The sequence below is a fragment of the Protopterus annectens genome, chromosome 16.part0, assembly GCF_019279795.1.
Source record: "Protopterus annectens isolate FY-2018-M chromosome 16.part0, PAN1.0, whole genome shotgun sequence".
In the NCBI taxonomy this organism is placed as follows: domain Eukaryota; kingdom Metazoa; phylum Chordata; order Ceratodontiformes; family Protopteridae; genus Protopterus; species Protopterus annectens.
The window spans coordinates 219,910,491-219,938,248 of NC_056750.1; positions in this window are offsets into that span (position 1 = coordinate 219,910,491).

Here is a 27,758-nt window from a genome sequence, read left to right on the forward strand (position 1 = left end):
TATGGAGCAATAATACTTAAGCCCAGGTTTTCTAAAGGCGTTCAGTTTCAGCTGCCACAGTAGTTCACATTTTTGTAAAAGATTAGGGATATCTCCTTCCAGTTCCCAAAGGTCCACATGATCAATAATTTGAAATTTAAAGCCAGTATGTCTTTTGTGAAGCTGCAAGTGCCGAATCAGTGCATTATTGTTGCACTTAGTTCTAATTTCAGAAAGGTGGCTAGAAATTCTTCTAAGTCTGTTGAGTGCTTTCGCCACATAAGATGCTTCACAGTCATTGCATCTAGCCCCATAAACCACCTGCATTGAGATACAATCACCTCCTGCATTGGTTTTAATCATTTTCTTTAAATAAAGGCAGAAAAACATGTCTCCCTCCTGTATGTGCTGGCAAAGGACACAGTTGGCTCCACACTTACAGGTGCATTCATCCTGTGGTCTGGGCCTAACTTCAACCCAAATTCTGATGTTCCCGGATTTCCTATACACAAAAGAAGGAGCTTCTCCAAGGATGTCCATTAAATATGAGCTTTCAGTAATTATGGCTAAATTATCTCTAATAACATTAGCAATGCTGTAATAGTCAACAGCAAAAGTCAAGATGCAACTGTCTTTAGATTTGTTGTCCATAGATTTCTTTAACACCTTTCTATAAGGCCTGTTAAGTGCTGGTGCAGTTGTACTTTTTAGTTCAATTATACGTTCCAAAATGCTTTTTAACATATTGCTTTCATTGCCCCTCACCAAAAAATCATTTTCAAGTTTGTTTAGGTTCTTAAGGAAGGGTTCCATTTTTGTGGTGATCCTAGTCAACCTGCAGCCCTGGGACTTAAGAATGTTATATTTCATCCTGGGGATGGAGACTTTTACTCTGGTAGGCTTTCTGTAAATATCTGTGTCCATTTTACCTTGGTCCAAGTCTTTAGTGATCTGCATATCTAAGAAGACTGCCAAGCTGAGGCTGTGTGAAGAGGTGAAATGCAAAACTCTAATGATTTTTTAAGGAAAATAAAAAATGTTACAGTTGTTGCTGACAGTATTTTATCAACAATAAATGTCGATTCATTATATACTGTACTTCCACATAATTATTGCATTGAAATAATGATTGATTCTTACAGGAAAAACAATGGCACACCAGCACAACATGAAAGAACAGCTAAACTTTTAGATATGGCACATAGCTACAATTTCTTTATGTTTAATGGAAATTACTGTAAAGAAAAGACTGGTATAGCTATGGGGGCAGCTATGACCCCTAACCTAGCCAACATAGCCCTAAGTAAGTGGGAGGAGGATTATGTTTATAACAACAGAGAATACATGCAACATATCACTGTTTGTCTGCATTTTATTGACATTTATATTGTGTGGAAAGGAGACAGTGCTAAATGAGAAGAGTTTATCAGCTATCTGAATCAGACCACCAGCTTCCTGCATTTCACCTCTTGCCACAGTCTCACCTCAGCAGTCCCCTTCACATAGGCTCTTAGACCATGGTGATGTTTACAAAGGATGTGGCTGACATCGGGGGGGGGGGTGTCCTGCCACTTCTAGGCTCTGTTAAGCTTAGGTGCACATGTTTGGTCAGTGCGCCACCTGGCTGAGCATGTATACACAGAAAGATTACCCAGGGGACAGTGATGACATAAGCAGCAAATCTTAAAAACTGGATGTATTCAATTATAAATTTTGAAATTTGTATAAGCTATGCTGCTCAACGCAGCATTATGAGAGGTGGTGAGCACTGAAATAGGGCCATCCAATGATGTTAATTATATTGTAGGCAGGTGGAAGGCATCATAGTTAGCCAGTCACACACTCTGGACCTCCAGCATAGCTGTATAATGTATGCATACAACCTACATTCTGATTTTCCCCCAATACTCTGGACCATTGGAGTACAGACCTGGGAATTTTAACTGAGATAATGCTAGGGGCTGTTACAGGTCTACTACATCTGTATGTGCTAGATGCTGAAATCAATGCTGCTGGTGCTGCTCACACTAGGCCTAGGCAGAGAAGGATAAGAATGTTTAGGCCCGGGGTAACCTTCCAGGAGTAACATGAGCTGGAGATTGTAGAGTACTACAGGGTGGCTAGGGACATAGTACAAAAACTCAACTCTTAGGATACTAGCTGCAGGTACTTTCCAAAGACCAACTGGGGACATAATGGGGGTCTTACAGGTGTCTGCATCCAGGATACTCCATTTCACAGATGCCTTGCTACCACATGCTAGTGAGCACATATTTTTTCCCTCACCCCTGAGATAAGGGTCTATATTATAACCTCGAATTATTAAAAGAGTGAACACTCTTTAATTGACCCCTTAAAATCGAAAGCACTAAATCCCGAACACATGAAACAGCGATTTTTTTCCCAGGGAAAAAAAATCACTGCTCTGCAAAAAAAAAATCCAAACACAAAATAAAGTGGGGGGGGGCCTTGCACCCAACACCCGCCATACTTAAATATACCAACTCCAAGATTGCACCAAAGTGGAGGAAATGGCAAAGTCCCAAAAACAACCCAGTGATTTTTTTCCCTGGGAAAAAAATCGCTGTTCCGTGTGTTAGGGATTTAGTGCTTTCGATTTTAAGGGGTCAATTAAAAAGTGTTCACTCTTTTAATCATTCGAGGTTATAATATAGACCCTGAGGCGAGTGCCAGCAATATGCAACACTTCTACCATGTAGCACAGTAGCAACAAAATGACAAGAAACAACCAGATATTCCCAAACTATTTAAAATAGCAAAATTCTATACCTCCTAGGCATATAGACTTTACAGAGTAAAACAGTAACACATAAAAAACTTCACCTTATATAATAGCATGAATTAAGCTCAATTACATCAGTTTTCCCCTAAGTAGATTATTAACACATTGAAACATGCTCATTAAATGAAAACCTTCCAGCTACACTCTATAAGTTTAAACCTCTGGGGACCAGGGTGTCATATTTCAATATAAAAACAGTTTCTTTATACAATAACTTATTTTTAATACTCTCATTTTCAAATGGGCCATGGTAAACTTGATCTTGTACTGTTGCTAGAAGTCCACTTTCATCCCCATAATGGTAGTCATAAAAATGGGCAGTAACTGGATTTTCCATCCTAACCTTTCTAATATCCCTAAGATGCTCCTGTATCCCTATCTTAAAGGCCATCTTACTTTCACGTATATAAACTTTATTGCAGGGACACTTAAGGTCATAAATTATTCCAAATGAATTCCAATTATAGCACACTACCCTGAAGTATTGGGTGCCATAGATTGCAGTCTTGTACACATCAAGACACCAGTCAGTGAGGAGGGTAGACTCTATGTCAACTGCAAGGGGCGGGTACTACTCCATCAACTGCCAGGTCATGTGCAATGCCCAGGGGATTATGCTGAATGTGTATGTTGGCAGCATGGCAGTTATCACAACTCCCATATCTGGCACACATCATAGCTGTACCAGATGTTTGCTAAGAGGGGCATGCCAAATGGCCATTTCCTGGGGGATGCTGGCTACACCCTGGAACAGTAGATGATGACACCCCTCAGAAATGCACACACATCCATGGAAGAATGCCATAATGAGGCACATGCACAAAGTAGGAACATCATAGAATGTGTGTTTGGGCTTCTGAAGTCATGGTTCTAGTGCCTAGATATATCTGCTGGAGCCCTGCAGTACTCTCCAGCCACATGTTCACATACGTTCACAGTATGTGCTATGCTACACAATCTGATCCTGCAGAAACAACTGCAGCAGGATCAGCAAAGTGCCTAGGTCACCACAGTCACAGTCACAGGACTCGGAGGAGGAACCCCCTGCTGATGTCCCTGTAGGCAGATGTAGGCATGCCCAGTACACCCTGGCTTTGACTAAGAGAAAATGCATAGCACATTCACTGACAACTTAGGGACCTAGGGACTGACACCTTACTCCTACTCACATACATATATTAAAATTGATGCCAGGCAACCCACACAACCTGTCCCTATCCATGTATTGACTGTGTACTTTTTGCATCAGACAGAGTCAGCCCTAAACTACAGATCCATCAACTGCTGCATTCGGAAGGGAAGTCTCTAAACTATACAGTACTTATAAGGATTATTATGATATGGCATTGTATGTATGGATCTGATACATTTATGCAAGTAAATATAGTGGGGTATTTGGACAGAAGTAACATCCACATGGGATTACACATAGCCCTTCCACTAACATTTATTCTCTAATATTCATTAGGCCTCGTGCATGGAATATTCAGTACAACAGTCAAGGGAGATGTTACACAGTGGTGTTATGTGATATTTGGACTACTACATATCTCAGCAGAACATGCGGCATTGTTCCCCACTCCAACACAACAGTGTTCCATTATAACTGCGTTAACAGTAACTCATCAATGGTATATCAGCAGTCCAGGCAGTCTCAGGGCAGTTATATAGAAATTCCTCTTCCTCATACATTCTATGCCTTACTTAATGCAGGAATAACAATGTGCATGTTTATGATGTTAATGTGTGATGAATGACCCCACTCTGTCAGACATCTTGTGTGGCCCAGTGGAGTAGGGAAGTTAGCATGTGTAATGGTGTTTATGATTCTAATCTAGAAATATCTACTTCTATTGGATGTGAGATATTACTGTGTTGTGTTTTACAAACTGTCTGTGTGTGGTGTAATATTATTAACCTATGTCACATATTAATTACATCAGACAGCTGAGGAATGTCATAGACAATGTGAGTGACGTGCAGCACTGCAGAAACCGGGACAGATGCCATTGTCTGTATCACACAAAATCCTGGACTGGAGTACAGGTAGGTGTGGGTTGGAGTCAGTTTATATGTAGTGAGAATACCACTGGGCATGCTCATACACTTAAACAGTGCTGAATTCTGTTGCTCCTTACTCAAAACGACCTGTTATCTATAGATATGTCAGCAGATACATACATATATGTATACATATCTGTCTGTCCCTGTCTGTCTCGCATAGATAGCATATATATCTGTATGTATACACACACACACATATGTGTATATATATATATATATATATATATATATATATATATATATATATACACACCCATGTATATAATATATATAAAACTGTATATATATATTTACAAAAACTTACATCACTTTTTCTCCCCATATATCTACATAACATATATATCTATATCTATATATATATATATCTATATACCTATATATATCTATATATATGTCTATATATGTATATATGTATATATATATATATATATATATATATATATATATATATATATATATATATATATATATATATATATATATATATATATATATATATATATATATATATATATATCATACACTGTTTAAATGTGTTTGGTCGCACGACCGAAGGTCAATCCGTCATAATTCCGAACCTATATGTTGAAACTTGTACGTGTGAATGCTCATAACGTCATGCTTAATGTCAAATTCAAAATTCCTGATCGCACAATTGCTGCACAAAACGCTACCGTGGGTCGAGAGGGGGGAATAGTAGCCTGGCTGGCGTTTGGTAATCTCGGGTTTGACATCCACAGATTCGACATTCTACGATCCTGGGGTTCTGCTTTCGACACGTTCATGTTTGGACATCGGTCGTTTGCGCAAATGCATGCATACCATCATACACACAGCTACATTTTATATATATATATATATATATATATATATATATATATATATATATATATATATATATATATATATATATATATATATATATATATATATGCATCCCTGCTATATACATACATATGTGTGTGGATGTCTGTTATCCTACATATCCTGGTAATGGTGAGTAAAGATGCACTATCACACATATATAATGTTGCTTAAAGGATCCAAAGTAGGGGTTCAGCAGTAGATAATGCACTTATATACAGACCCCCTGTTCCTGCTGGAAGTCACTACATATACGCCAACAGGTGAACAGGTGGTGTAATGTATGATTTTTTTCTATACACACATTGGCAGGGCACATAGTTCCTGACAACAGGCTTGCCCATCCTAATGCAAACAGCCACATATGGCCACAATGGCAACTATAATCACATAGCTAGGATAAATAGTTATCTAACTGCTAAGCTACTAGAAGCAGATAACAGGAAAAAACAATATCACTCTGTAAGCCACAGATGCTGTTTCACACAAGCCTAGTTTATGTAATCCACATGTAGTTTGCCTGCAGTCATGTACAAAACAGACTTAAGCCATGGCATGTGAGATAAGTACTGAGATCTACTGTGTATTAGACTAGATAGGTAGGAGTTGTAATCTCACTCCAGCTCTGTGTGTGTGTGTGTGTGTGTGTGTGTGTGTGTGTGTGTGTGTGTGTCCACTTCTATTAGATGTGAAGTATTACTATGTTGTGTTTTACAAACTGTCAGTCTGTGTGTGGTGTAATATTATTAACCTCTGTCACATATAAATTACACCAGACAGCTGAAGAATATCATAGAAAATGTGAGTGGTGTGCAGCCCTGCAGAAAAAGGGCAGATGCCATTGTCTGTAACACACAAAATCCTGGACTGTAGTACAGGTAAGTGTGGGTTGGAGTCAGTTTATATGTAGCGAGAATCCCACTGGGCATGCTCATACACTTAAACAGAGCTGAATTCTGTTGCTCCTTGCTCAAAAGGACCTGTTATCTATAGATATGTCAGTAGATACATACATATATGTATACATATCTGTCTGTCCCTATCTGTCTCCCTAAGATAGTATATCTGTATGTATATACAAATATATATATATATATATATATATATATATATATATATATATATATATATATATATATATATCCATGTGTATAAATATATAACTATATATATTTACAAAAACTTGCATCACTTTCTCTCCCCATATATCCACACACATACACACACACACACACACACACACACACACACATATATATATATATATATATATATATATATATATATATATATATAAATGTATATATCATACACTGTTTACATGCGTTTGGTTGCGCAACCGATCCATCGTAGTTCTGAACCTATATGTTGAAACTCGTACACGTGAATGCTCATAATGTCGAGTTTAACATCGAATTTGTAATTTCTGATCGCATAACTGCCCTAACAAGCGCTACCATGGGTTGAGAGGGGGGGAATAGTAGCCTGGCCAGCATTCGGTAATCTTGGGTTCGACATCTGCAGATTTGACATTCCGTAATCCTGGGGTTCTGCTTTCGACACGTTTGCGTTCGGACATCGACGTTTGCGTAAATACATGTATACCATCATACACACAGCTACATTATATATATGTATCCCTGTTATATACATAAATGTGTGTGGATGTCTATTATCCTACATATCCTAATAATGGTGAGTAAAGCTGCACTATCACACATATATAATGTTGCTTAAAGGATCCAAAGTAGGGGTTCAACATTAGATAATGCACTTATATACAGACCCCTGTTCCTGCTGGAAGTCCCTACACATACACCAACAGGGGAACAGGTGGTGTAATGTATGATTTTGTCTATACATACATAGACAGGGCACATTGTTCCTGACCACAGACTTGCCCGTCCAAATGCAAACAGCCACATATGGCCACAATGACAACTATAACCACATAGCTAGTATAAATAGTTATTTGACTGCTAAGCTACTACATGCAGATTACAGGAAGAAACAATATCACTCTGCAGGCCACATATGCTGTTCAACACAAGCCTAGTTTATGTAATCCACATGTAGTTTGCCTGCAGCCATGTACAAAACAGACTTTAGCCGTGGCATGTGAGATAAGTACTGTGATCTATAGTGTATTAGACTAGATAGGTAGGAGTTATAATTTCACTCCATGTGTGTGTGTGTGTGTGTGTGTGTGTGTGTGTGTGTGTGTGTGTGTGTGTGTGCGCATGTGTGTGTGAGTGTGTGAGTGTGTGAGTGTGTGTGTGTACAAACTGCAATGGTGCTTCCCTTTTTGGCCCTGTAATTTGGTATCACCTACCAAATTCCCCTCTTCTACAATGCCTGCTGATGTCATATACCTTAAGACTACCAACTGCAATGCTAATGCCAGACTTAAGCTGTGGCACAGGTCATAAGTGCTATGAACTATAGTGTGCTAGACTAGATAAGTAGATGTGCTAATCACAGGCCAGGCACCTCAGTGTGTGTGTATCTCTGTAAGACATAAATGCAATCACCTATGTGACTTAGAAAAAGATAGGGTTTTGCAGTATTTTGGTTGTAGCAGGTGATGTGGGCCTCCAAATCCCTGACCACAACAAGACCTACTGATGTCATCAAGCATAAGATGACCTAAAGAGGTAGTAATAGCAGACTTAAGGTATAATGTGTGTGTCACGTACTGTGATCTGTAGTCTGTACCAGTAGATAGGTAAGTGTTCTAATCTACTTTCAGCCAACTTGGAGTGTGTGTGTACTACGCCATGTCCTGTAAGCATTAATTGGAAGTGGTGCTCTCTTCCATATAGCCAGTTTTGTGTGTGTGGCTGTTACAGCATTTTACATCAGCTTATGGAATCATAGGATCTGTGAACTTTAGTAGCATAAAGACCCTACATCTCTCACAGTCCTAGCCATGTTTCTACCCTTATTTAAACAATCAGCACATATTGCCCCTGTCCATGAGGGACACAGACATAAGCCCTGTGGTGAAATGACAGTGAACCAGCCAATCATACAGATGGCATCTGATGAGGCTCATTGATGTGATATGCTTGCCATTAAGAAGGATTCTGTTTCAAAGATGTGTGAAGGTCTGCTAGACAGATCTCTCCCACCAGCATGTGTTAGTAATGTCACATACCAGGTTAATGTCTTCAGAGTGAGTAATCCATGTACCATGCCACCTACAGATATGCAGCATTTCTAGTCAAGCAGGGTCACACATTGCCCCACATGCAAGGCAGAGATCATCTCTGAGTAGTCTATGTGCCACAGGCTACAATGACAGTGATTTCAGATGATCCCCATTGAACAGATACTGAAGATGTGAAGTTCCATTCTGAGGGGCCATTGTGTTGTTTGCAGTTGCCAGTAGTGCTTGGAAAGGTACATTACCAAATGGCTATTGCAGTCAAATATTGGCATGCTGAGGGAAGAGTACATGGAGGTTATGAGTATGTCAATTTCGGATGACTGTGCCCTCAGGTATGACATATGATTCCTGCCTTATCACTGGGAAGACATGGTGATCTCAGGTACATTAGGTGTAAACCTGTGTGGCCAGGCCTGTGTGCCCAGGTTTATCACCCTGAGTATGTACATCAGGTGTTGCTACTGATGTGCTACTTACCAGGAACATAGGTGGTACCATTGGATATCATACTACATAGATATTTGCATGGAGTTTACAGCCATTAGTATGTCAACAGGCACTTGTTCATCAATACCCTCTAATAGGTATTGACATAACTCACAGATTCTATGACCACTCACAATTATCAGGCATCAGCCAATGCTGTAAGCCACAGACTTTCAATTTTCACCTGTATCATGGTTAAATGGATTTCAGGCAGTAGAGGACCCAGGACTGAGCCCTGTTGAACACTGCTGTTTACAGATCAGTTATTGGAGGCAGATTCCCCTATTCTGAGTATGTGTTCCATCAGTGAGCCACTTAGTGACCCCTATAATGATATTACCATTGATGCCTAAGTGGGTGCTTTTGTCAATGATGCCTGAGTGGAAGCTAGTCAAATGGCTTGGTTAAGTCCAGAAGGTTGTATGCCCTGATGTCCCCCTCACCCAGGTCCTTGGTGACTGACTGACTGCCTCAGACATGTCCACCAAGTTTAACAGTCATGATCTTCCCATGAGAAATCCAAACTGTGTACTGTCAACTGTTTGTAGATTACAAATATGTTTGCTGATCATCTCCATAATGACGTGCCCCATGGGCTTACAGATATGGTTACTCAGGCAAATAAGTCTACAGTTCTGGTGGTCAGTGGATGCGGGTTCCTATTGGAACATTGAATTTTAAATTGTTGAAATCACTAAAGGTTGAACTTTAATGATCGAACAATTGAAAATTCAAACTGTTCAAAATAAACATTAAAAAAAAAAAAAAAAAAAAGAAAAGGGTGTTGGCAGGGGGCAAGCCCCCCCTGCACCCCCACACCCCCGCTACTTAAATATACCAACTCCGAGATTGCGCTACAGTGTAGGAAAGGGAAATCTTCCCTTTCTGCACCATAGTTCCTTAAAGTGGGATCTTGGAGTTGGTATATTTAAGTACAGGGTAGTGTAGGGGGTGCAGGGGAGCTAGCCCCCCTACTTTAACCCGTCAGGGTATGTTTCCTTTGTTTTATTATTTTTTTTGCATTTCAAAGTTACGGAACTTCAATCACATGGTGTCGACCATATGGTATTAGAAGTTCTGTAAGATCGATTTTTGTAATAGGTAACCGGTGGATCCACCACCTCTGTGCAAGTGGATAACAACTGCCATTGTCCAGTCAACTGTAATGAAGTCAATGGTTACAGTATGACTGCAAGGCATTCCCAATGATGTTAGTAGTCCTTGTTGGTTCCCATGTAGGATGCAGCCTGGAATGTTAGCATGTCCAATAGATGCTGTGTATCCCTCATAGAGAGGCCAGTTATGACCTGCTCTGTAGGTATAGAAGCAGTGGTGGCTCATGCTATCAGACTGCAGGACTGCAGCCCTCCCAGGAAAACTGACATTTCATTTGCCATAAAAAAAATATTTCCATTATTATTTATTTTGTGTTTTAATTAATCTACACAACAGTATGAGAAGTCCGCAAAGTCACGGAACTCGAACTGCGCATGCTCATCGAGTTCCGTTTTTTTTTAACAACAAATGTAGCATACTATCTGACTGCTGTAAAAGGCAGTCCAGATTAAAGAAAAAGCATCAGTGTGATGCCCAGAAATCTATGCGGTTTAAACTGTTTAACACACACACCGTAAATTAGAAGGGGGTTCGGACTGCCACGTCCGCAGGCACGTATATGACGTGGATGTCTAGATTGCTACTGATTGGTTCTCGCTCTCTTCTCAAAAAAGAGAGTGAGAAACAATCAGTAGCACTAGCACAGTAGTACTTACTGTACTTGTCTTGTTTGTTTGGGAGACCGTTGGATTAAGTGGATTATCCAATTATACCGGCGTTGTCGTTGGTGGTGCTTGAAGTAAGTTTATTTTTTTTGTCTTGGGGCTTAGCTTGCACAGTGCAGCAGTCAGAGAGAGCAGAGAGGAAAAGAAGAAGACGAGCGTGAGACCTTTAGACTAGAGGGAATTTTGAATTGCTTTTTTGGGCTAGGCTTGTAAGCCTGCAATACTAGTCTGCAAACTGATTACCTAGCAGTTAGCTGTGAACCTATAAACCTATAATTGGTGAGTGGGATCATATAATATGTGTTTATGTGTTGCAAAGTAAAAGTTTTACATGTGTGTGGTGCATTTGTTGCATTATTCTGAGAAATTATGTTTAATTAATCTTGAAGATGAAAGCACTTAATTTATATTTTGTGAAAGCATAAATGTGTTTTTTTAATAGTTTGAAGTTTCTTGTTCGGGGTTTTTAATTCTGTTTTTTTTTTCTTTCTGTGTTCCCAAAACAGAAATATCTGTATGCTTCCATTAAGAACTTTTTTCCTGAATTAATGTTTAGTGATATGTCTGTATTCAGAAGACAGGTGGTTTCCATTAGCTTGCATGATTTTGTTGAAGCTTTCTTTTCTCTTTGGGAACTCTAAAGAGATGGGGGCGAGAGAGAGAGAGAGAGAGCATTGCTGTCCTGACTTCTTCAGGAGCATGGAGCTAATTCTGTTTGTATTTTGCTACATAGAAAAGGGCAGGGGCTGTTATTTTATATTCTTTATGTTAGGAAGCATAGTTAAAGGATGAGCTGAACTGTAGCAGGGAGTCGGTTCACTTTCTGTATGTGATATTTTGTCTATGCAGACACGTTGATAAAGCTGCATTATGGCATTTATGGTTGTCTGAATTCTGTTTGTGCTGTAGTCTCAGCAGAGGGTGATGATGGGCAGAGTGTGCACTAGTTGTGGTGTAAGGATGTTCTCTGCAGGAGGCCTCCTGGGTTGTATACGTAGATGATTTGAAGTTAGCATCAGGCTTTTAAGATGAATGTTAACCTTCAAGATACAAATACCAATATGCAGTTTAGAAAGAGACTGCTTGATCTAAGGAGAGGCTGTGGTATTCTTAGAGGTTGATAGAGGTTATTGGTTTATTACTAGGTGTTTCTTGTACAGACGGCCTGATTTAGATAATTTCTGTTGTATTCAGAAGAATATAGTTATGCTGGAGACATTAAGTGCCATCTGATTTACAGTGAGCCACTTACAGACAGCAGTAAAGTCTTTTGTAGGGTGTTTTAAACTGATGAAGAAGATGGATGCCTCTATGTAATGTTATATGATCAGGCTATAATTTGAAATAAGGGAAGGGAAACGATTCATGAGGTAATGTCAATGAAAAATAATGAGAATAATATCTCATTATATGCTAATTTCTAGAATCTGCCATCTGTCTAAAGGAGCATTAAAGACATATAACTGTGAGCTAGTCTCACTCAACCTTATTTGCCAGAAGCCTTATTTTTGTAGAAGTGCAAAAGTGTTTATCTTTAGCAAATGCCTAATAATTTGCATTATATATTTATTTAATTTGACTCATTTGTTTGTGTTGTAAAACAAAGCAAATTATTATTTTGTCTATTGAGGAGTATAGTCATAGTAACATAAGAGTAACAGTAAGTAAAGTTCCTTCAATTAGAATTTCTTGCTCTTTTTTACAGTTCCAGTAACCATAAAAAGTGTGGGAAACAAATGACCCAACTTTTTCACAGCTGGTATTAACTTATACTACTAGATATGCATTTAGTTATTCTGTGTAAGACATGAAGCAAACCGGTGGTAACTTGTGATATAAAGTACATGCTGTGTGAAGTGATATATGTAACCAATACCATGTTATATAAGAGACTATAAGCAGTGCATTTGCTATAGACAAGCACAATGTAATACCAGAACATCATAGGTGAGCAGAAAATGCATTAAACATTGTGACTAGATAATAGTGTCAATTGTTATATATCGCTCACTGTAGAAACAAGCTATAAAAGTGTCAGTAGGACAGATGAATTATTGCATTTTATCCAGTATCCCTGAATCATGCATTTTTTTCTCAAGAAAAAGATATGCCATTAACTTAGGCTTTAAGGTCTTCAAACCCTTCATAAAAAGGTGTTATGGGGTAAATGTATATGCATATAAACTAATATAATAAATATGCATTTAGACTCATGTACTATTGATCTCTGTTAACATAAAAGTGTATTTCAGATGATAGTATACTAATGTGGCACAGTGAGCAGCATTGTCACCTCGTAGTAAGGACTTCTCTAGTTCAATTATCGGAGTGATTCTGTGCTGAGTCTGCATATCCTTGCTGTATTTTTTGTGTGTTTTTCCTGGGTACTCTGATTTCCTCCCACCTAACAAAGCAAATCTAAATAGTACATAGGGGTACATGTGGTGTGTGTGTGTGTGTGTGTGTGTGTGTGTGTGTGTGTGTGTGTGTGTGTGTGTGTGTGTGTGTGTGTGTAAAATGCCTCAGTTGCTATATACTGGTGGCTAGAGAGAACACATGATGGTGGGTAGAGAATACTCAGGCTTGAGCCCTGTACCTTGGGTGCAGGTGGTAAGGGCCTGAATTCCCTACTCACCACCATTTGGGCAGTTTTGTCATTACTGGTGCATGCATTTTGTTTCATTTTTTACTGGAAAAATGTTCAAAACAATAAATTTAAAATGACCTCTAACAACTGTACAATGTTGTACAAGGAATATAATTAAATACAGTCAGGAAGGTGTATCAAAGACATGTGTATGTTTCGTGTTCAAGGGGCCTATGATTTGAAAACAGCCCAAAGTTAATCTTTATCTGCCACTGGCAAAATGTATTTTCTTTGAATGTGGGTTTCAATTCTGTTTCAATGAATGTGAGTTTCAAGGGCAGAGAAGTTTTAATGCTAAGTCTATTTTCATTGTGAGACTGTATTGCTTTGTTTAGCAGATATCTATTAGGGTTTGTGCTATAAAATGCAAAATAAAACTTTCAAATGAAATCCAAATCATCGCAGAAGTAAAGCAGTATGCACATTACAGTGTTTATGGTAAATGGGGAGAAATAACCAAGGAATGGGACATTGGAATGGCTGCAGGGGGAGGCTCCATTCGACCATGATTTTGTGAGGGGGGGAGGCAGCAAACTCAGACAGCCCCAGCTGAACTATACCTCTTAACTGTCCAGATTTTGGCAGAATGAATAGATTTTTGCTTCTCATTTTTGGTTTGTTCCTCATAAAAATTGTGGTTTTCTGGCAAATCATTTAGGAAGGAAGTCACTAAATAATGACAGAAATTGAGTTTCAGATGTTATAACCTTCAGAAAAATGCATGCTAAATCAATACCTGTTATTCTATCAACTGTCAAGTTTATACAAGAGCAATTTTTTGGTACTGTTTGTATGTTCTCCCAATATAATTATTTGGCCTTGTCCAGATTTCCTGCATTAAGAGGTTGAGAGGTACGTGCAAATACATTGCTTTATAGAATTAGGAATATCCAAACCTCTCAGCTGTCCCCAATGTTGGCTCAACATGTTGCTCTCCCCGTAAAAATCCCTTCACAAAATGGCAATTTTGGAAGAAAACATGGAGGGTTTACATTTACAAATAACTGTAATGACCAGTTATAGATTACTTTTATTTTAGAAATGCATGTAGATGCTCTTATTTTGTCAGTTGCTCAAGTTAGCAGTACTAATATTAAAAAGGTGTCCCTTCTTTGACAGGTACCCAGCTGTATTATGTGTCAGTTTTATATTTTTGCATCACATTTTGGTCTGTTTTTCATAAAATTGTGGTTTTCTGCCAAATTAGTGGCAAATCATTAAAGACTGAAGTTAGAAAATAATGGCAGACATTTGAATTTCAGATTTCATTCCCTTCAGAAAATTCATACTAATGCAAGACCTACTACTATTCTATTATCTTTCTAAGTTTATAAGAGCAATATTTAAAAATCCTTATTTTTGGGCCTGTGTCCCACTTTATGTATGGCTTTGTCCAGATTTCTTGCTCTGAGGATGAGAGGTATGAGTGTCAGAGCCATCACCATCAGCCAGAGACATTTCAAATTGTGACATACTTGTTGCACCCCACTTCCCCATGTATGACTCTGGATGTGTCCAAGCAAGGCAAGGAGCAGTTATGCAGTGTAAGTGTGCAGAGTATTCCCCCATCCAAGGTCGACACAAGTACAACAGTGGCTTTTCATCTGTCCTTGACTTTGCAGAATGTTCTGGTTTTCCTGTCATATTTTTATACTGTTGATTTATGCTTCTTATTATTCAGAAAATGCATGCTGTTGCAGTGCCCTGTTGCTTTGTGTTTTAAGTAGCAATGCTTTAATGACCATCGGGTAAGCTTGTCTGAGATTTTAAGATGCAAGTAACCTTTAATAAGCATACCGTTAAATAATTACCAACACTGAAAGTCTTTTTGTTGTTGCCATGCAGAGAATATGTGCATAACTAGATGATGTACATGCTTTAGGTATTGAAATACATATGACAGTATTTCTAATAAAGGACAGGATTACAGTATTTTCAGAAGCTCATTACATTTGTTGGAGATTTGCAGTCGTCTTTGCAGGCTTTACCCGTAAACTAAATAAAATGTCAATCTATCATGTGTGGTCCACAACCTGTGCAGTATTCCTTTAAGCAATTTATCTTGAGCTTGTTTCTTGTTTGCGGTTCATTTTTACTTTGATCATGTTTTCCCCATGAAACAAGTAGATAGTTGTGGTCAGGCAGCAGGTCTTTTTTGGATAAAAAACATTTTTACAAGTGGGGGTATCACAGAGATTTCTACTTTCAGCATGTTACTTGGTACTTTTATAAAGCTGAATATAAGTTATAATTTGAACTGCAATGCAAGGAGAAGCTTGTTTTTTTATACTTGATTTTTGATTAGTATTCCAGTAATGTATTTAAAAAGTAATTTATTTTTTCATGCCTCACAACCTTTTTGTTTCCATCTAGATATTAAGTAAGCTATCATGTAGCCAATGCATTGAAATATTTTTTTTTCTACACTTCATTTTGTCTTGATTGGACTCTCGTAATGACGGTTTGGCAGCCAGGGCAGCGTATTTAATTGAAGTTCCAGTTGTTATGTTTTTGAGCATAGCTCTTCCCATTTCTAGTTGGTCACACCCCTTCCCATTGGCCCCACCCATTCAGCTGTCTCCTGCAGCCCCCCTTTAATTTGAAGTCACCAGCCGCCACTGTATAGAAGGTATAGGAGAGGTTGTAGGAATGTCATGTGGCACATGTGATGGGGACAGGAGGGTGAAGTTGACGCAGAACCTGTGAGACAACAGGTTAGCTATGAGTAGAGACCCATTATACGTGGTATCATTAAGTATGAGTTCACTGACAATCTGGGCCTTTCATCTGAGGTTACACATGTAACTACACTGTGCATTGTGGTTCTGTTTTGTGAGGGAGGCTACTTTTGTCACATACTGTTTCTGCACAATGTCACAACAACACTATGTGCTTTTTTTAGCTGAGAAGGGTGTGCCTCCATTTTAGGGGGGGCACCCTTACCCCAACTGTCACACAGCAATGTCCATCTCTTATTGTACAGCCTGCCAATGGCAGTTGTCCAACAGACAGCTTTGCTGTGCCATGAGGAGTTTGGTTTCCTCCTATCAGGTACAGCTGAGTCTATGTAGTTGTACTGTTGCTTACATAAAGCATGGGTGAACAGCTCTGCATACTTGCCTGTCCCATCTGAGAGGATAGGTGCAGTCAAGCTATGTAAACCATTCCACAGGAGGTAATAAATTGCTTTGTTGAAGTATATTTCTGTTTTTTCTGCAAGGGGGGGTTATGTCTAACACTTAGTTGTAATGGGACTTATCTGTGGTCATATCTCACTAGGGAGGACCTCACAGTGGGGGGCTGCAATGGTCACCCATATTGCTAAACACACGATGTACTACATTTGCTCCCCTTGTTGGGATGTCACAACACTGGTCCAGGGCATTGTAGTTAAGGACGTGGACTAAACTTTGGGCAAGTGAGTTTCAGCCCGACTAACCAACACAGTTGGTGGTTACTTAATGTCACCCCAAACCATAGTGTACTGATATATCTTGATAGATACAGGTACATTCAAATAAGCACAACAGGTGTATGGATTCATGGCGCTGCTCCTGCAGCTGGCAATGGCTTGATTAGGTGCCCTTCCAGCAGTGAATAGCACCTGCAGTGTCTCTGGGAAATCACAGGGTTTCACCAAATGTGGATGTGTATCTATCCTTAATAAATATGTATACACCACTTGCATTACCTTGCACACCGTCAGTTTGAGGTCTGAACAGGTAGAAGGATGTGTAGTCTGGTATGGCTGTGGTGCTGTCCACAGCCTTAAACCAGCTATCTTAGACTGCACAAATGTCTGCATATTCCAAGGTGGGACACCTTCCACAGACTGGGGTTTAGTGCTGCCATTCCCAGCATATAGCAGCATAACCGTGATGTTGTATGAAGATGGTGTTCTCACTGGAAAGTTTTCCCTCCATGCAGTGCCTATAAGATGCACTGTGGGGGTGTCAGCAGCCTTGGCTAGTACTCAAAATCCCAGGGGTGCAACAGGAAGACCATTTGTGGCAAAGCATTGATGTCTGTTGAGCAAGTCATCCCAGGTGGACATGTAGTGGATCCCCTTACAATGACACCACATGCTAAGGCAATTATTGATGTCCATAATTTTCAGTATGTATTGAGCTGTCATCCTAGATGAGGGTCAAATGCAGCTGAAAGCTAAGGGCATACCTGTGACAGTCACAGAGTGTCTAAGCTCAGTGATGTGTCTGCATACATTCTGGTGATATATGTCCCTAATTGTACACACCTGCAGGAATTATGATGCCATCATTATATTCCTTGAGTTGTGGCAATGTGTGTCATGGTGTATTGTGTCAACACACAGACAGCTAACTGTGACCTTTCCCATATGTAGCCTGATGACATGGACATCAATGTGTCTCATGATATAATCACCTATGATTAATAGGTTTGATTTTGTGTTTTGTCTCAGGTGTTTGGCTGGTGAGACTGTGGTACATGAGCTATTATGTGTACTGTGGTCTGCAGAGGTACAATTATGTATACTGAGCTTACATATTGTTTTCTGAGGTGTCTGTTGTTTGGGAATGTGTCTGGTAAGGAGCTCCATGCACAGGGGTGTGTGTGATGTAGGTGTGGGTGGAGCAGGAGGTGAGCTGTGCATGTTGGCAAAATGCTCATTGCCATATGTACTGCCTGTTTCTTGAGACACCATGGAATGAAGATGTGAAATACAGTCACATTTGTCACACGTTGTGTTTGTGTGTCAGAGGAATAGAGGGGTGGGGACACTTCCACATCTCATCAGCGGTATTGATAGTGCCACTAACAATACATAATAAAATACAGAAAAAGCCAGCACTAGATGGAAAACCCAGAGACTTTAATAAAGTCTTAATACATTTAATACACATACACACACACACACACACACACACACACACACACACACACACACACACACACACACACACACACACACACACCAGTTTCGGCCAAAGCAAGCCTTTATCAATGTGAATGAAAAACAAGGAAAACTTCCTTTTATAACATGTGAACATCTAACACAACCAATGAAACCTTTATTGACCTAATTAAATACATATAACCAGGTTAATCACAATTTCTAACCTACACCATAACAACTCCAACCTAAAACACTAACTCGATCAAAAATAGTAAATAATAAAATATAAATAAACCATATCAATAATTAAATAGAGTATTTAAACCCTATATATAACAAAAATGTTATAAATGTTCATTAAGGCCTGGTGGGAATAACCCACCAAGTCTAATAATCCATGCTTTTTCCTTTTTATTTAATAACTGGTTTTAATGAATCTCTGACCACCCAGCTTGTCAATAATGGTGAAATGAAAATGAGCCGTCTTGTGAACAAGAGTATGTTTGTAGAGAGCATTGATGATAACCCTATTCCTGATGTTATTAAGATGTTCAGAAGTACGTATTTTCATAGATCTAGACATTTGCCCAATATAAAATGCAGAGCAATTACACACCGCCAAATAAATCACCCAATTGCTACTGCAGTTGGTCAAAGTCTGGATTCCAAAAATGTACAATGTATTCCTAGTTGTAAACTCTTTCGTTTTAAGAACATATTTACAAAAACTACAATGTTCACAAGGGAAAAATCCCAATAGTTTAGTACCATCCAACTCAAGTTGAATTTCATTATTAGAGAATGGGTGTCTCATAAAAATGTTGGTGTCCACCTAAGGTGACTCCTCTGCGAAAAGAGAATGCACACCTATTATCTAATATGTCACCTAAGTATTCATCAGATAATAAAATATCCTGTGACGTTGCACCAGATTGACAAACTGACTATCATTTCTACCAAATGTGGTCGTAAATCTAATCTTAGATCCTTTATTAGACTTTTGGCTTTGATAAATTAATAATTTATCTCTAGGGATCTTACTGACTATATTACTGGCTTGCATTAAATGAGTAGGGGCATATCCTCATTTTATAAACCTGGCAGTAAGATCATATTTATAATGTACAAAATCAACTTCCTTCGAGCATATATGCCTGATCCTCATATATTGGGATTTTGGGATGTTCTTAGTAATGTGTCTTTTGTGACAGCTGGATGCATGCAGTAAGGAGTTAGAATGAAAGAGCTTCCTATATACTGTGCTGGTTAGGGTACCATCTTCTTGTTTATTAACCATCACATCCAAAAATGAAATAAGCTTCCTATCGAAATTGAGTGTGAAGTGAATACCTCATTTATTTTCATTCAGATATTGCACAAACTCCCTCAAATATACAACATCAGATTTCCAAATCATCCAGCAGTCATCCAGGAACCTCCTCCAAATATCAGTTTCTACTATGAATATATTATGACCCCTGTCATAAATCATGAGATGCTCAAAGTACCCCATGAACAGGTCTGCATAAATGGGGGCAAAATAAGCCCCCATAGCAGTCCCTTTCATCTGTAGATAACATTTGCCATTAAAGTAAAAAACATTCTTGGTTAACACATGCTCAGTTAGACAAAGAAGGAAGGTATTTAACCCAGGACTGTGTAAACACAATTCATTAAGCTAAAATTCCAATGCCATTAGCCCACCCCAGTGAGGGATACTGGTATATAGAGATGTCACATCTAAGGTACAAAGGAGCCTCACATCCTCCAATTGTGTATCAGAAATAATGTTTAAAAACTCTGTTGTATCCTTAATTCTTCCTCTGACACCTTGCAATAAAGGTTTCAGATATTTGGTAAGATACACAGAGATAGATTCAGTTAGTGAACCTTTACCTGAGACAATTGGTCACCCCGGTGGGCTTTTAAGATTTTTATGCACCTTCAGGAACAAATAAAGAAATTGTGGGAAAGGATCCTTGACCTTAAGATGGAAACATGTTTTATCATCAATAATACCCTCATCCACAGCAGTCTCAAGAAATTTATCAATTTCAGCTTTAAAATGTGGGGTGGGATCAATGGGCATGGATGTATAAAATCTCCCATCGTTAAGTTGTCTATTAGCCTTAGCCTCATACATAGACCAATCCATAACCACTATTGACCCACCTTTATCAGCCTGAATAATCACCAAATCCTTCCTATTTTTGAGCTTCCTCAATATGTCCATTTCTTGCTTATTAAGATTATTAGAAAGCAAACCATCAGTTAAATCCAAACTAAAATGTAACTCTTTAAGTATGCATTTCTGAAAGATCTCAACATGTTTGTTTATTGGTGGTATAACAGTTGAAGGATGGAATTTAAAAGCAGCCTCATGAGAGTCATTATTACCTTCTGAATCCCTGAAAAATAATTTGAGGTTAAATAACCTACAAAAAGACAAGAAATATTCCACAAAATTATTTTCAGATACCAAAAAGCCAGGTATGAAATTCAGGCCTTTATTGAGTAAACCATATTCAAATGAAGATAAAACAATAGAGGAAATATTTATGACATTGTTTGTACTTGTTTGGGTTCCAAGAGTTGTAACATGGTCTCCAGTGTTGGGCAAGAATTGACCCCTGCGTTTGTGTTTACATCCTCCCCCATTTTCTATTTCTCCTAAAGGGATTTTATCAATCCCCAGTGATCCATCCTTAGAAAAGCACCATTTACAGGCTTGTGACATTTGGGTAATATCTGTTTCTGTATCAGTATGGGATGACAAGTCATCCCCTGATGCACCACTGTTAGATTTTTTAAAAATTGATTTCCTTTTTCTTTTTTGTTCAGGGGCAAGCCCCTCATTCCTAGAGAATTTCACATTCTTCATTTGTTCAAAAGGTTGACCCTAGCTATAGTCTTTAGAGTCCCTATTATATTTGCGAACCTTATGTCCCTTTAACTCTTCTTCAGAATTTAACAAATACCCACTGAGTTTCTTGAGACATTCCTTATCTAAAGGTAAATGTTCAAACTGTTTTGCTTCTTGACAAATCTTAGAAATGTCAGAAATCAGGGTTTCTACCCTCTGTTAATAAAAAGCATGTAATGCTGTAACAAATTCCATGGAGGAGTTCCCATAAGTAATGTCTTATCCTGTTGACCCACAAGGGGCCTAATCTGGACCCTTAAACCTCTAGGTGTGATGCCCTTTTGAATATAAGCTTTGAATAACTTCATATGCCACACACTAGACCTTAAGGCCTTCATATTTTTAGAAATATTATCAAATATGAATTTGCAGCCATCATCCACAGTTGGCTGCAGACTATTAATCTTTGATTTGGCCTTATCAAAAATTTCTGTATCCTCCTTGTCTGCCGATAGGCCCTGTAGAATGGTCATAAGATCCTTGATATTCAAAACATTTTAATTTGAAACTTGTTTAAACCTATAAACACAACCCTCTTTTAGTTTGATATCCAACAATGACTCAAAAACCCCACAGTAAAAGTTCAGCAAATGAACTCAATCAAAATAAAAATAAAACAACCTAGGATAACAACCAAAACCTGGTGACCGCATTTGTTAATAACCAAAAAAATTTATACAAATCAAGCATAACAAATTAAACTCAAATACAATAAATAAAAAAACACTTATAGTACTCCTTTCAACATTCAAAGCTTATAAACAGATGTTTAAAAATAACAATGCAATAAGCAAAAAGCTCTAAACGTAGTGTATGTTCAAAAATGTATATCAAAAAATGAACCTTACAAGAACATTTTTGAGTCTTAACAGCTCAAAAGAGAAAATTAACCCAGAAAATTATGAGCCATAACAAGTTGTTTCAGATTGTTGTGAATAGGCACCAAAAAAGATATAGAAAGCCTGCGAACAAAACTGGGGAATAACCAATGCAAAAGATGAAGTGCTATCCAAAATATTGTCAAACTTTCCCAGTCCACAAATTTAAGGATGGAACCATTATGAATGCCATAAGTCTGTATGTCGTCTAAAGTCTATTGGGAGCCTGCACCACTGTCCCTCTCGACTAAATAAAAACTAGCACCACCAAACAATTTGAATGTCCAAAATCTGAAACATCCAAGATACACTGTTTCTTCTTACAAGTTGATGAATTCCTCAACTCAATGAAGTGGCACCATTAACTTATATCAGCATCAAAATCTACAATGCCTATAGTAAAATGTTAATTATTGTCTGCCGATGAACCCTCTGGACTCAATAAAATTACACCACCAACCTGTTAGGGCACCCGAAATAAAAAAAAACACTCAAAAGGAACCGTAGCTTGTTCTCTTCTGATGAATCCAACAGTCAGTCCATAAGGCAGACCCAAATTGAAACCAATACAGTGCGCCAATAATGCCGACTGCATGGAGCACCAGTAAACAGGTCTATACCCTAAACATTCAGGAATATACAAACGGCCCCATCCGGTCTTAAACAAAACGAAGACGAAAACAGTCAGTTCCAGAAAAAGCAGCGAACATGAATAACATCCAAACAGTTGCCCAACTGGCCACAAAGTGGCAGAGCAGCTACAGTTGTTATGAAAAAAGGCCAATTCTTAAAGAAAGGTGCACCAATAATGCCCCCACACATGGAGCACCAAATACAAGACTGGATTTTCCAAAACGCCACCAGCGAAGTGAAGTAACCAAGAAAGTAGATCCAAAACCTTTGCACGGATGGCAAGTGCAAAGGCCAAAAATGTAACCAATAAAACACAGAAAAAGCCAGCACTAGATAGAAAACCCAGAGACTTTAATAAAGTCTTAATACATTTAATACACACAGACCAGTTTCGGCCAAAGCAAGCCTTTATCAATGTGAATGAAAAACAAGGAAAACTGTGCTCCTAATCACCATCTTGTCAGTTACCTAGTAACATACCACCAACCATGGAACAGAAGGCATAATACATGCAAAAGCCAACTGATTACACAGGTTGCTATTCAAGGCATCTACCTGAAGAAGGGTATGTGAAGCCTACAGAGCCTTTCATGATGTGGGAGAACCATGTGGATGAACAAACAGGCTGTGTCCTGTTTCTCATAATGAGCTTCATAGTAACATTTTGCATGTGATGACAGAAAAAGTATCAGAGAATGGTATCCCAGGAGAGAGTGGCTGTAGTGAGACCAGCATTATTAGTAGCCAGACACCAGAAATTCAGGGGACTCCCCCACTTTCTGCATTCTTCACAATGTAATTGTGTCCTTGCAGTACACCCCACTTGAGTAGTGTCCAGCTGAAAAATGCCTGTTTAAAACCTCCTGCCTTACCTTCACAGGGTATACATATTACCCTTCCCTCCATTGTTTGTCTGTGCTCTGTACAGACACCTTGGATGAATACTTTCTTGGAACATGGTGGAAGTAGTTGCAATACTTAGTTGCACAGAGGGCAACTAACATGCAGTATCAAGCAGTGTCCCCAGATCTCTCAGTCATCTACTGTGTAAATCCATGAAAGGAGTTATAATGGAAACAATCAGTAACAATGTCATACACCTACTGACACTGGACCAAATACAGTTTGTTTTGCTCAAGGGCAGATCATGCCTACCCTTACCAGTGGACCTCATTGAGTGTTAAACTATGCAATGAATGAGGGGAATATGATTCACTCCACCTAACATGGCCTGACGAGGTGTTTGACAATATTAGGCCATCAGCATTGCTGAAAACAGTATAGGTTATTTACAAAGTAGTATGTCAGCGGGTGGATATCTGAGTCTCTGATAGTCATAATCTGGGTAGATAGCATTGGGTAGTCCAATGCTACAGTGAGGCCAGTCACCAGTGGACTTTCCTCAGACATCATTAATGGAGTACCCTTTTTATCCATTCCCTTCCCTGCAGAGATGGCCACTGTCAGTGGCTTCTGACTACTACATTAGCAGGTGATTGCATCAGAACCAACAGTTATCTAAGATGGCCGTGGCCTAAGACACACATTCAGTTGTTGTCAGAGTCACTGACAAATAGTAAATGCCAAGGACTGTACAATACTATCCTTTTGGAAGTCATCCACCCCTGGAAAATATAGTAGTGTCTACACACTGCACACAGTTGAGCCATTACTCAGGGACTTATGGACACAGAGAGTAATGTAGCCATCAACTTTCACTGGTCGGTAAGATACTGGGATCCATTCAATTTTGTACAACCTATACAGAGGGGTATGGCATGTAAATCCCAGACTGTCATTGTTATACTGAATTTAGCACTTGTCACACCTATCATTGAGTGCAATGGCACATTTGCTATGTCACTACACAGGCATATCTCACAACTGTATAAGCCTCACAGGTTCCATGGTAAACCAATACACAGTGAAAATAACATGTCTAACGAAGTCCGTGTCAAGACCATACATGCGTAGTCTGTCTCCTACATGCTTTATGGGGTGTGCATCGATGCCATACAGGGAGGTGTCAGATCCCACTGTGTACATCCCACTTATCCAAGAAAGGACTAACACATGTATTATTTGTTCTACACACCTACACCTTCACTGTGGTATAAATAATACATGCTGGAGAGACAGGTATGTAAACCAGACACTGCACCCTATATGTAACAGGCCCCTATCCAGGTGAAGCACACTTCAGCTGTAATGCACATCTTGTGCAAGTTACACAATGGGATGCAGAACAAGGCAATCATAACTCGTGTAGGACAAATGTTTATAATGGACTCAAGAAATTTGTAGATGAGTCATCTCCATCCCCACAGCTTGTAGATGTGTTAGCTCCCAAAACCCTGGTGACACCTATCAAGGGTAGCAGACCTTTTCAGAGATTAGGGATGCATGAGTAGGCTGAATTAAGCCATTGTCCTTGTTAGTCTGATATACACATATTAACCTAATGGAGAGGGCACCTATAGTGCTGCACATTTCAGAAGATATATTTCTTCTGTGCTGACATTCCATCCTGTGCTGTGAGGTTAATGGATTTATTGTCACTGTGTATCCATAGATGTCCACCACAAACTCCTGAAACTGAAACATAAACAGGTCTGTGATACACCTTTCATTGTGTAAGTATACAGCCATTACAACGTCATACAATGTAAGGTACACAAAATAATGTTGCTTACTCATTACAAATGACAGCATATAGTATCAGTCAGTGATCAGTACAACTGGCATGGCAAAGGCAACAATGGATTACACAATTACATATTAATTTATATAGTCACCCTGTGCATCAGACACACAGCTTAATTTCCTGTATCTATAACAAGGATAACAGGGATTGGCACAGGTATCATTACTTGTACAGGGTATTGTGTGGGAGTGCCAGAGGCCTAGGTTGACCCAATAGGTTGAAAGCATGTGTTTGAGTCAGGAAGGGAAGTAGGCAAAATGGACTATGGAAATGTGCTGTGTGTGTCTGTAGGTGACCTGATTTTGACAGTGGTGTGTAAGTGTGTGCATGAACACAGTCAAGCTCAGTGCTAGCCCTACATGTGTGTATGCTGGACTGTTTTGAACCATGCATGGTAGAGCTGAGAGTTCACCATCTCCACCCCCATACATGGGAACTGGCTTTGCCAAGAGTTGCACTGGCACCTCCATGCCCAAGGTCAGAAGAGGTGCTAGAACCTAACGGTGATGGCATTCTACTGGGACCGTGACCTCCACAGGAATGTACTTCATCTGTAGGTGTAACAAATCTGGAGATCAATGACATCATTACAGTTCTAAGAAAGGCTTAATGATGTAATCCCCATTCTCCCTAAGTATATTCACACATATGCATCATCTTGTAAACAAAAAAGTTACATACCTAATGGAGTATAATACACCTCTGTTGATATGTGCAGATATATAAAGTTTTTGGCAACAGGTTTACTGTGTGAAGAAAGTCTCCTACAAATTGTTCTCCTCGCTGTTTGCCTTTTTAACATGGTTGTCATTACCTGGTGATTAGCTCTTAACCAATTTGTGGTTCTGAAATGCTAATTGCAGCCAACACAGCTGATTTGCAGTATAATCAGCCAATAACATCCAAAAACTGAACAAGATATAAGGCCTTTATGTAGATTAGAAGCCCTTTATGATATGTTGTACTGGAAATTAGTGGGATCAAGATACTACATCATCGCACAGAGTATGTCTATAGCAGCTACTTTTACATACAGATGTGTGTGCTACAGGCTACAGATAATGCTACAGGTAATAGGCACAGAGTGTGCAAACATTGGAGGACAAGCTGTAAGAGTAACTGTGGGAGCTGTGGCAGCCTTGTTGTAGAGGTAGAGCCAGATTGAGTGTACCTATTCCACTCCAAATTAAGGTATGCATTTAAGGTAAGTATGTTAGCCAACAGTATCATTAACTGAGTAATAGGCAACATGTTTGCTGTGTCCTTGAGCAACATAGGGGGGTAAATATACCATTATGTCAACCATTTGGGCAACTGCCAGGCCATGTGTTACATTATGGCAGTCATTTGGAATGTGTGTGCTGGCAGTCCTTGTTACTAGCAGGACCTCCATATGTTTATGTTAGTACTGCATCTGTGCTAATCTGTAATATCATTTTGAAATGACTGTGTACTGCACTCTGATATTAGTGGGCCTAATTTGCATTATAGCAATAACCCACGCCTGGGTGTGGGTAATGCTAAATTTACCCACGGTTGGTGTGACCAAACAAAGCCAACCGTGGGTAAATTTAGCATTACCCACACCCAGAAGTGGGTTATTGCTATTATATCATGACATTATTTAAGAAAAGAAACTATTACTTTTCTTAAATAATGGCATAGTATAATGCCTGTTTACTGCCCTTCCGCAGATGTCTGGCATCCGCGGCAGTTCTGATGTACTGCGCCTGCGCAGTACATCAGAGTTGAGCAAAAGCAACGGAGAAAGCAAGATCTCCGTTGCTTTTTTTTTAGTGTTTCGCTATGTTAAACTCATTTAACATAGTGAAACACTAAAAAAAAGCAACGGAGATCTTGCTTTCTCCGTTGTTTTTTTTTTAAACACTGCCTCGCTATGTTAAATGGGTTTAACATAGCGAGACAGCTTTAAAATAAGCAACGGAGATCT